General features: G+C 46.1%; 1 long non-coding RNA gene across 1 annotated transcript; it reads left to right on the forward strand.

Moving 5' to 3' along the window:
- The first annotated feature begins 271 nt into the window (after nucleotides 1-271).
- On the forward strand, nucleotides 272-10,622 carry LOC123133730 (uncharacterized). The gene is made up of 3 exons (XR_006465375.1): nucleotides 272-379; nucleotides 691-748; nucleotides 10,280-10,622. It is a non-coding gene; the product is annotated as an uncharacterized lncRNA (long non-coding RNA).

A 10,622-nucleotide genomic window follows, 5' to 3' on the forward strand; every position in this document is an offset into this window, starting at 1 on the left:
TGAAATGCGCGTATTCAAGGAAAGTACTCATCAATTTGTAAGATTATAGTCGTCTTGAGTGGGGCGGGTGCTCAAGAAGAGCGAGGCGACTCCAGGCAAGTGGGAGTTAATTTTCTCCTGTCGGCAAGTGCCATGTCACATTGCTTAATTAATAATGATTCAGTTGTCCCTTAATTGTGTTGCAGGCCCCACTGCCTTATTCTATCTCTGTGCCCATTTGTTTGGCTATAAAAGTAGACTCCCCTCGTTCATCCCTTCTTCACACAAACACAACACAGCTCTGTGTTTCTGTCCCCTTCTTCTAGGGTTAGATCAGATGTGATGAGAGGTCAAGAGGTGCTGTCTGGTGGCAGTACGAAGATCTGATCTATATGTCCAGGTAATAAATTGAACTAATTGGGTAACAAGCTTCTGCTCTTGAACCACCCGTGATTTAATTTGCTGTGCTACATGAATCTGGCTGCCTTGCTTGCGAATCAACCAGAGCTTTTCTTTTCAAAAACTAGTATTTTCTTTGTTCACTTTTATAAGGCTTTGTAGACGTTTCAGACATTGTGCAAAACAGCTCAATTTCACTTGTCTGAAACGATTTATAAAAGTGGACGGAGGGAGTATTGATTTCCTGGATATTGTTTTCACTTTTGATTATTCATCCGCTAAACCTTTCCTTGTTTCTCGTTGCATATATAGGTTTTGCATTTGGAGGCAGTAAACTGGAGGCAACAACTGCATAACTTGCGAGATGCTCGTAAGATTTCTTAATTGTCCACTAAAACTAGAACATGTTCAATTATCTTCATGGGGACTTTATGAGATTACTTACTCTCCAACCTTAATTCAAAACTACGACATTTATTACGGATCGGAGGGAGTAGTTCCATAGGTTTTCATATGTTCTTTGGCTTGGGCTAGCGACTATGAGAAGATCCGGGAGAGGGGGATAAAGAAACTATTAACAGGACGGGCCCAAATAAAACCAAAATATTCTTGGGACTATACTTTCGCGTCGATATTTAGTTTTTACTCATTATCATTATCACTGTCATTTGTCACTTCTGACTCCAAAATCTGGAGCATCAATATTTTCCCTCCTAGCATTGCAATTTCAGCTAATTACTATTCTAGATATCCCTTTGAAATGTCGGATGGTGTTACCTTTTATTCACTTCATAAGTTATGCATACAGGAAATTGTGGCTTTGTCCACATCATCAGTCTAAGGTAGCAATTGGCCCACGTACCAGAGATAAATAATGATAATTTAGTTTAATCTGTGTAAACAAAGTTGGGTCAAAAAATATATTTAGTCTATTCCTCTTTCAAGGAGGTAATAACATAAACTTTGTGGCTTCAGTGTGCCACACTAGACACAATGTATGGTCTAATTTATGCTTGAAAACTAATTATTGTTGGGGAACGTTGCAGAAAATTAAAATTTTTCCTACGGTTTCACCAAGATCCATCTATGAGTTCATCTAAGCAACGAGTCAAGGGAGAGAGTTAGCATCTACATACCACTTGTAGATCACGTGCGGAAGCTTGCAAGGTGATGATGTAGTCGTACTCGACGTGATTCGAATCACCGATGACCAAGTGCTGAACGGACAGCACCTCCGCGTTCAACACACGTACGGGACGGGAGACGTCTCCTCCTTCTTGATCCAGCAAGGGGGAAGGAGAGGTTGAGGAAGACAGCTCCACCGGCAGCACGACGGCGTGGTGATGGTGGAGAGGCAGTACTCCGACAGGGCTTCGCCAAGCACACAACAGAGGAGGAGAGGTGTTGGGGAGGGGAGGGCTGCGCCTTGGAGGGTGGTGCGGCTGCCCTCCCCTCACCCTTCTATTTATAGGGGGAAGGGAGAAGGGGGCCGGCCCCCTAGAACTCATCTAGGGGGGGGGGGTGCGGCGGCCTAGGGGAGAGGGGAGAGGGTGGCTTGCCCCCCAAGTCAAGGGGGCGCCCCCTCTAGGGTTCCCCCTCAACCCTAGGCGCATGGGCCCAAGGGAGGGGGGTGCGGCCAGCCCACCAGGGGCTGGCTCCCTGCCCCACGCAGCCCATGTGGCCCCCCGGGAGGGGTGGCCCCTCCCGATGGACCCCCGGAACCCTTCCGGTGGCCCCGGTACAATACCGGTATGACCCCGAAACTTCCCGGTGTCCGTTTGACAACTTTTCATATATAAATCTTTACCTCCGGACCCTTCCGGAGCTCCTCGTGACGTCCAGGATCCCATCCGGGACTCCGAACAACATTCGGTAGTCACATACTAGTCTTCCTAATAACCCTAGCGTCACCGAACCTTAAGTGTGTAGACCCTACGGGTTCGGGAGACATGCAGACATGACCTAGACGCTCTCAGGTCAATAACCAACAGCGGGATCTGGATACCCATGATGGCTCCCACATGCTCCTCGATGTTGTCATCGGATGAACCACTATGTCGAGGATTCGATCAAACCCTGTATGCAATTCCCTTTGTCAATCGGTACGTTACTTGCCCGAGACTCGATCGTCGGTATCCCAATACCTTGTTCAGTCTCGTTACCGGCAAGTCACTTTACTCGTACCGTAATGCATGATCCCGTGTCCAACACCTTGGTCACATTGAGCTCATAATGATGATGCATTACCGAGTGGGCCCAGAGATACCTCTCCGTTATACGGAGTGACAAATCCCAGTCTCGATCCGTGTCAACCCAACAGCTACTTTCGGAGATACCTGTAATGCATCTTTATAGTCACCCAGTTACGGTGTGACGTTTGATACACCCAAGGCACTCTTACGGTATCCGGGAGTTACACGATCTCATGGTCTAAGGAAGAGATACTTGACATTGGCAAAGCTCTAGCAAAACGAACTACACGATCTTTTATGCTATGCTTAGGATTGGGTCTTGTCTATCACATCATTCTCCTAATGATGTGATCCCGTTATCAACGACATCCAATGTCCATAGTCAGGAAACCATGACTATCTGTTGATCACAACGAGCTGGTCAACTAGAGGCTCACCAGGGACATATTGTGGTCTAAGTATTCACGCGTGTATTACGATTTCCGGATAATACAGTTATAGCATGAATAAAGACATTTATCATGAACATTGAAATATAATAATACTTTTATTATTGCCTCTAGGGCATATTTCCAACAGTCTCCCACTTGCACTAGAGTCACCAATCTAGTTACATTGTGATGAATCGAACACCCATAGAGTTCTGGTGTTGATCATGTTTTGCACGCGAGAGAGGTTTAGTCAGCGGATCTGCGACATTCAGATCCGTGTGCACTTTGCAAATCTCTATGTCTCCATTTTGAACATTTTCACGGATGGAGTTGAAACGACGCTTGATGTGCCTGGTCTTCTTGTGAAACCTGGGCTCCTTGGCGAGGGCAATAGCTCCAGTGTTGTCATAGAAGAGTTTGATCGGCCCCGACGCATTGGGTATGACTCCTAGGTCGGTGATGAACTCCTTCACCCAAATCGCTTCATGCGCTGCCTCCGAGGCTGCCATGTACTCCGCTTCACACGTAGACCCCGCCACGACGCTCTGCTTGCAGCTGCACCAGCTTACTGCTCCACCATTCAACATATACACGTATCCGATTTGTGACTTAGAGTCATCCAGATCTGAGTCGAAGCTAGCGTCGACGTAACCCTTTACGACGAGCTCTTCGTCTCTTCCATAAACGAGAAACATGTCCTTCGTCCTTTTCAGGTACTTTAGGATATTCTTGACCGCTGTCCAGTGTTCCTTGCCGGGATTATTTTGGTATCTTGCTACCAAACTTATGGCAAGGTTTACATCGGGTCTGGTACACAGCATGGCATACATAATAGATCCTATGGCTGAAGCATAGGGGATGACACTCATCTCTTCTTTATCTTTTGCCGTGGTCGGTGACTGAGCCGAGCTCAATCTCACACCTTGTAACATAGGCAAGAACCCCTTCTTGGACTGATCCATTTTGAACCTCTTCAAAATCTTATCAAGGTATGTGCTTTGTGAAAGACCTATGAGGCGTCTCGATCTATCTCTATAGATCTTGATGCCTAATATATAAGCAGCTTCTCCAAGGTCCTTCATTGAAAAACACTTATTCAAGTAGGCCTTAATGCTGTCCAGAAATTCTATATTATTTCCCATCAAGAGTATGTCGTCTACATATAATATGAGAAATGCTACAGAGCTCCCACTCACTTTCTTGTAAACGCAGACTTCTCCATAAGTCTGTATAAACCCAAACGCTTTGATCATCTCATCAAAGCGAATGTTCCAACTCCGAGATGCTTGCATCAGTCCATAAATGGATCGATGGAGCTTGCATACTTTGTTAGCGTTCTTAGGATCGACAAAACCTTCCAGCTGCATCATATACAGTTCTTCCTTAAGATGCCCGTTAAGGAATGTGTTTTGACGTCCATCTGCCATATCTCATAATCATAGTATGCGGCAATTGCTAACATGATTCGGACGGACTTTAGCTTCGCTACGGGAGAGAATGTCTCATCGTAGTCAATCCCTTGAACCTGTTGATAACCCTTAGCGACAAGTCGAGCTTTATAGATGGTGACATTACCATCCCCGTCCGTCTTCTTCTTAAAGATCCATTTGTTTTCTATCGCTCGCCGATCATCGGGCAAGTCTGTCAAAGTCCATACTTTGTTTTCATACATGGATTCTATCTCGGATTTCATGGCTTCAAGCCATTTGTTGGAATCCGGGCCCGCCATCGCTTCTTCATAGTTCGAAGGTTCATTGTTGTCTAACAACATGATTTCCAGGACAGGGTTGCCGTACCACTCTGGTGCGGAACGTGTCCTTGTGGACCTACGAAGTTCAGCAGTAACTTGATCCGAAGTACCTTGATCATCATCATTGTTTTCCTCTTCAGTTGGTGTGGGCATCACAGGAACGGTTTCCTGCGCTGCGCCACTTTCCCGCTCAAGAGGTAGTACTTCATCGAGTTCTACTTTCCTCCCACTTACTTCTTTCGAGAGAAACTCTTTTTTCAGAAAGCATCCGTTCTTGGCAACAAAGATCTTGCCTTCGGATCTTAAGTAGAAGGTATACCCTACAGTTTCCTTAGGGTATCCTATGAATACGCATTTTTCTGACTTGGGTTCGAGCTTTTCAGGTTGAAGTTTCTTGACATAAGCATCGCATCCCCAAACTTTTAGAAACGACAGCTTAGGTTTCTTTCCAAACCATAATTCATACGGTGTCGTCTCAACGGATTTAGACGGTGCCCTATTTAAAGTGAATGTAGCTGTCTCTAGAGCGTATCCCCAAAATGATAGCGGTAAATCGGTAAGAGACATCATAGACCGCACCATATCCAATAGGGTGCGATTACGACGTTCGGACACACCGTTTCGCTGAGGTGTTCCAGGCGGCGTGAGTTGCGAAACGATTCCACATTTCCTTAAGTGTGTACCAAATTCGTGACTTGAGTATTCTCCTCCACGATCTGATCGTAGGAATTTTATCTTTCGGTCACGTTGATTCTCTACCTCATTCTGAAATTCCTTGAACTTTTCAAAGGTCTCAAACTTGTGTTTCATTAAGTAGACATACCCATATCTACTCAAGTCATCAGTGAGAGTGAGAACATAACGATATCCTCCGCGAGCCTCAACGCTCATTGGACCGCACACATCGGTATGTATGATTTCCAACAAGTTGGTTGCTCGCTCCATTGTTCCGGAGAACGGAGTCTTGGTCATTTTGCCCAAAAGGCATGGTTCGCACGTGTCAAACGATTCATAATCAAGAGACTCTAAAAGTCCATCGGCATGGAGCTTCTTCATGCGCTTGACACCAATGTGACCAAGGCGGCAGTGCCACAAGTATGTGGGACTATCGTTATCAACTTTAAATCTTTTGGCATCTACACTATGAACATGTGTAATATTACGCTCGAGATTCATTAAGAATAAACCATTGACCATCAGAGCATGACCATAAAACATATCTCTCATATAAATCGAACAACCATTATTCTCAGACTTAAATGAGTAACCATCTCGTATTAAACGAGATCCAGATACAATGTTCATGCTCAAACTTGGCACTAAATAACAATTATTAAGGTTCAAAACTAATCCCGTAGGTAAATGTAGAGGCAGCATGCCGACGGCGATCACATCGACTCTGGAACCATTCCCGACGCGCATCGTCACCTCGTCCTTCGCCAGTCTCCGTTTATTCCGCAGCTCCTGCTGTGAGTTACAAATATGAGCAACGGCACCGGTATCAAATACCCAGGAGTTACTACGAGTACTGGTAAGGTACACATCAATCACATGTATATCAAATATACCTTTGGTGTTGCCGGCCTTCTTATCCGCTAAGTATTTGGGGCAGTTCCGCTTCCAGTGACCCTTCCCCTTGCAATAAAAGCACTCAGTCTCAGGCTTAGGTCCATTCTTTGACTTCTTCCCGGTAACTGGCTTACCAGGCGCGGCAACCTCCTTGCCGTCCTTCTTGAAGTTCTTCTTACCCTTGCCCTTCTTGAACTTAGTGGTCTTATTGACCATCAACACTTGATGTTCTTTCTTGATTTCAGCCTCTGCTGACTTCAGCATCGAGAACACTTCAGGAATGGTCTTTTCCATCCCCTGCATGTTGTAGTTCATCACAAAGCTCTTGTAGCTTGGTGGGAGCGACTGGAGGATTCTGTCAATGACCGCCTCATCTGGGAGGTTAATGTTCAGCTGGGTCATACGGTTGTGCAACCCAGACATCTTCAGGATGTGCTCACTGACAGAACTGTTTTCCTCCATCTTACAACTGTAGAACTTGTCGGAGACATCATATCTCTCGACCCGGGCATGAGCTTGAAAAACTAGTTTCAGCTCTTCGAACATCTCATATGCTCCGTGGTGCTCAAAACGCTTTTGAAGCCCCGGTTCTAAGCTGTAAAGCATGCCGCACTGAACGAGGGAGTAATCATCAGCACGAGACTGCCAAGCATTCATAATGTCTTGGTTCTCTGGGACGGGAGCGTCACCTAGCGGTCCTTCTAGGACATATTGTTTCCTGGCAGCTATGAGGATGATCCTCAGGTTCCGGACCCAGTCCGTATAGTTGCTGCCATCATCTTTCAGCTTGGTTTTCTCTAGGAACGCGTTGAAGTTCATGTTGACATTAGCGTTGGCCATTGATCTACAAGACATATTTGCAAAGGTTTTATACTAAGTTCATGATAATAAAGTTCTAATCAAATTATGAACTCCCACTTAGATTAGACATCCCTCTAGTCATCTAAGTGTTACACGATCCGAGTCGACTAGCCCGTGTCCGATCATCACGTGAGACGGACTAGTCATCGTCGGTGAACATTCTCATGTTGATCGTATCTTCCATACGATTCGTGTTCGACCTTTCGGTCTCCGTGTTCCGAGGCCATGTCTGCACATGCTAGGCTCGTCAAGTTAACCCTAAGTGTTTTCGCTGTGTAACACTGTCTTACACCCGTTGTATGTGAACGTAAGAATCCATCACACCCGATCATCACGTGGTGCTTAGAAGCGACGAACTGTAGCAACGGTGCACAGTTAGGGGAGAACACTTCTTGAAATTTTTGTAAGGGATCATCTTATTTACTACCGTCGTCCTAAGTAAACAAGATGCATAAACATAATAAACATCACATGCAATTATATAGTTGTGACATGATATGGCCAATATCATATAGCTCCATTGATCTTCATCTTCGGGGCTCCATGATCATCTTGTCACCGGCTTGACACCATGATCTCCATCATTATGATCTCCATCATCGTGTCTTCATGAAGTTGTCACGCCAACGACTACTTCTACTTCTATGACTAACATTTAGCAATAAAGTAAAGTAGTTTACATGACGTTATTCAATGACACGCAGGTCATACAAAAAATAAAGACAACTCCTATGGCTCCTGCCGATTGTCATACTCATCGACATGCAAGTCGTGAATCCTATTACAAAGAACATGATCTCATACATCACAATTCATCATTCATCACAACTTCTGGCCATATCACATCACATGATCAATCGCTGCAAAACAAGTTAGACGTCCTCTAATTTGTTGTTGCATCTTTTACGTGGCTGCAATTGGATTCTAGCAAGAACGTTTTCTTACCTACGAATCACCACAACGTGATTTTGTCAACTTCTATTTACCCTTCATAAGGGCCCTGTTCATCGATTCCGCTCCAACTAAAGTGGGAGAGACAGACACCCGCCAGCCACCTTATGCAACTAGTGCATGTCAGTCGGTGGATCCGGTCTCACGTAAGCGTACGTGTAAGGTTGGTCCGGGCCGCTTCATCCCACAATACCGTTGAGCAAGAAAAGACTAGTAGAGGCAAGTAAGATGACAAAATCCATGCCCACAACAAAAATTGTGTTCTACTCGTGCAAAGAGAACTACCCATAGACCTAGCTCATGATGCCACTGTTGGGGAACGTTGCAGAAAATTAAAATTTTTCCTACGGTTTCACCAAGATCCATCTATGAGTTCATCTAAGCAACGAGTCAAGGGAGAGAGTTAGCATCTACATACCACTTGTAGATCGCGTGCGGAAGCTTGCAAGGTGATGATGTAGTCGTACTCGACGTGATTCGAATCACCGATGACCAAGTGCTGAACGGACAACACCTCCGCGTTCAACACACGTACGGGACGGGAGACGTCTCCTCCTTCTTGATCCAGCAAGGGGGAAGGAGAGGTTGAGGAAGACAGCTCCACCGGCAGCACGACAGCGTGGTGATGGTGGAGAGGCAGTACTCCGACAGGGCTTCGCCAAGCACACAACGGAGGAGGAGAGGTGTTGGGGAGGGGAGGGTTGCGCCTTGGAGGGTGGTGCGGCTGCCCTCCCCTCACCCCTCTATTTATAGGGGGAAGGGAGAAGGGGGCCGCCCCCCTAGAACCCATCTAAGGGGGGGGGTGCGGCGGCCTAGGGGAGAGGGGAGAGGGTGGCTTGCCCCCCAAGTCAAGGGGCGCCCCCTCTAGGGTTCCCCCTCAACCCTAGGCGCATGGGCCCAAGGGAGGGGGGTGCGGCCAGCCCACCAGGGGCTGGCTCCCTGCCCCACGCAGCCCATGTGGCCCCCCGGGAGGGGTGGCCCCTCCCGGTGGACCCCCGGAACCCTTCCGGTGGCCCCGGTACAATACCGGTATGACCCCGAAACTTCCCGGTGTCCGTTTGACAACTTCCCATATATAAATCTTTACCTCCGGACCCTTCCGGAGCTCCTCGTGACGTCCAGGATCCCATCCGGGACTCCGAACAACATTCGGTAGTCACATACTAGTCTTCCTAATAACCCTAGCGTCACCGAACCTTAAGTGTGTAGACCCTACGGGTTCGGGAGACATGCAGACATGACCTAGACGCTCTCAGGTCAATAACCAACAGCGGGATCTGGATACCCATGATGGCTCCCACATGCTCCTCGATGTTGTCATCGGATGAACCACTATGTCGAGGATTCGATCAAACCCTGTATGCAATTCCCTTTGTCAATCGGTACGTTACTTGCCCGAGACTCGATCGTCGGTATCCCAATACCTTGTTCAGTCTCGTTACCGGAAAGTCACTTTACTCGTACCGTAATGCATGATCCCGTGTCCAACACCTTGGTCACATTGAGCTCATAATGATGATGCATTACCGAGTGGGCCCAGAGATACCTCTCCGTCATACGGAGTGACAAATCCCAGTCTCGATCCGTGTCAACCCAACAGCTACTTTCGGAGATACCTGTAATGCACCTTTATAGTCACCCAGTTACGTTGTGACGTTTGATACACCCAAGGCACTCTTACGGTATCCGGGAGTTACACGATCTCATGGTCTAAGGAAGAGATACTTGACATTGGCAAAGCTCTAGCAAAACGAACTACACGATCTTTTATGCTATGCTTAGGATTGGGTCTTGTCTATCACATCATTCTCCTAATGATGTGATCCCGTTATCAACGACATCCAATGTCCATAGTCAGGAAACCATGACTATCTGTTGATCACAACGAGCTGGTCAACTAGAGGCTCACCAGGGACATATTGTGGTCTACGTATTCACACGTGTATTACGATTTCCGGATAATACAGTTATAGCATGAATAAAGACATTTATCATGAACATTGAAATATAATAATACTTTTATTATTGCCTCTAGGGCATATTTCCAACAATTATATCATTAATATGATGCAGTTCATCAAAGGTAATATTTAAAAGTATGTATGTTGGTCGTTCTTCTAATTATCATGTAACCTATTTATTGGTAGGTTGGATGATGATCGTGCCGATGATTTTACCGCAAGTTATGCAGTTGCTGCCTCAAGCTTGCTGCATCCCAATGCCAAACCAGTGAGACTTAAGGTGAAGAAGTCATTTGAATATGAAATCAAAGAGAAAAACAACCATGCAAGAAGCCTTTGTAGTCCGCACAACCGATCGTATTATTACTGAAAGCGAGCAGAGCTTTTTTATGTACAATTTAACTTTATTTTTCCTAGCTCCGTGCTATCTATGAGCTAAAGGCACCTGCAAGGCTGCAATGCATATGTAATCTTGAAAATGGCAGTCAAAATGTTTGCATGCATGCATGTTATCTTTCAATTTATATGA

Source organism: Triticum aestivum, chromosome 6B (assembly GCF_018294505.1).
Source record: "Triticum aestivum cultivar Chinese Spring chromosome 6B, IWGSC CS RefSeq v2.1, whole genome shotgun sequence".
NCBI lineage: Eukaryota > Viridiplantae > Streptophyta > Magnoliopsida > Poales > Poaceae > Triticum > Triticum aestivum.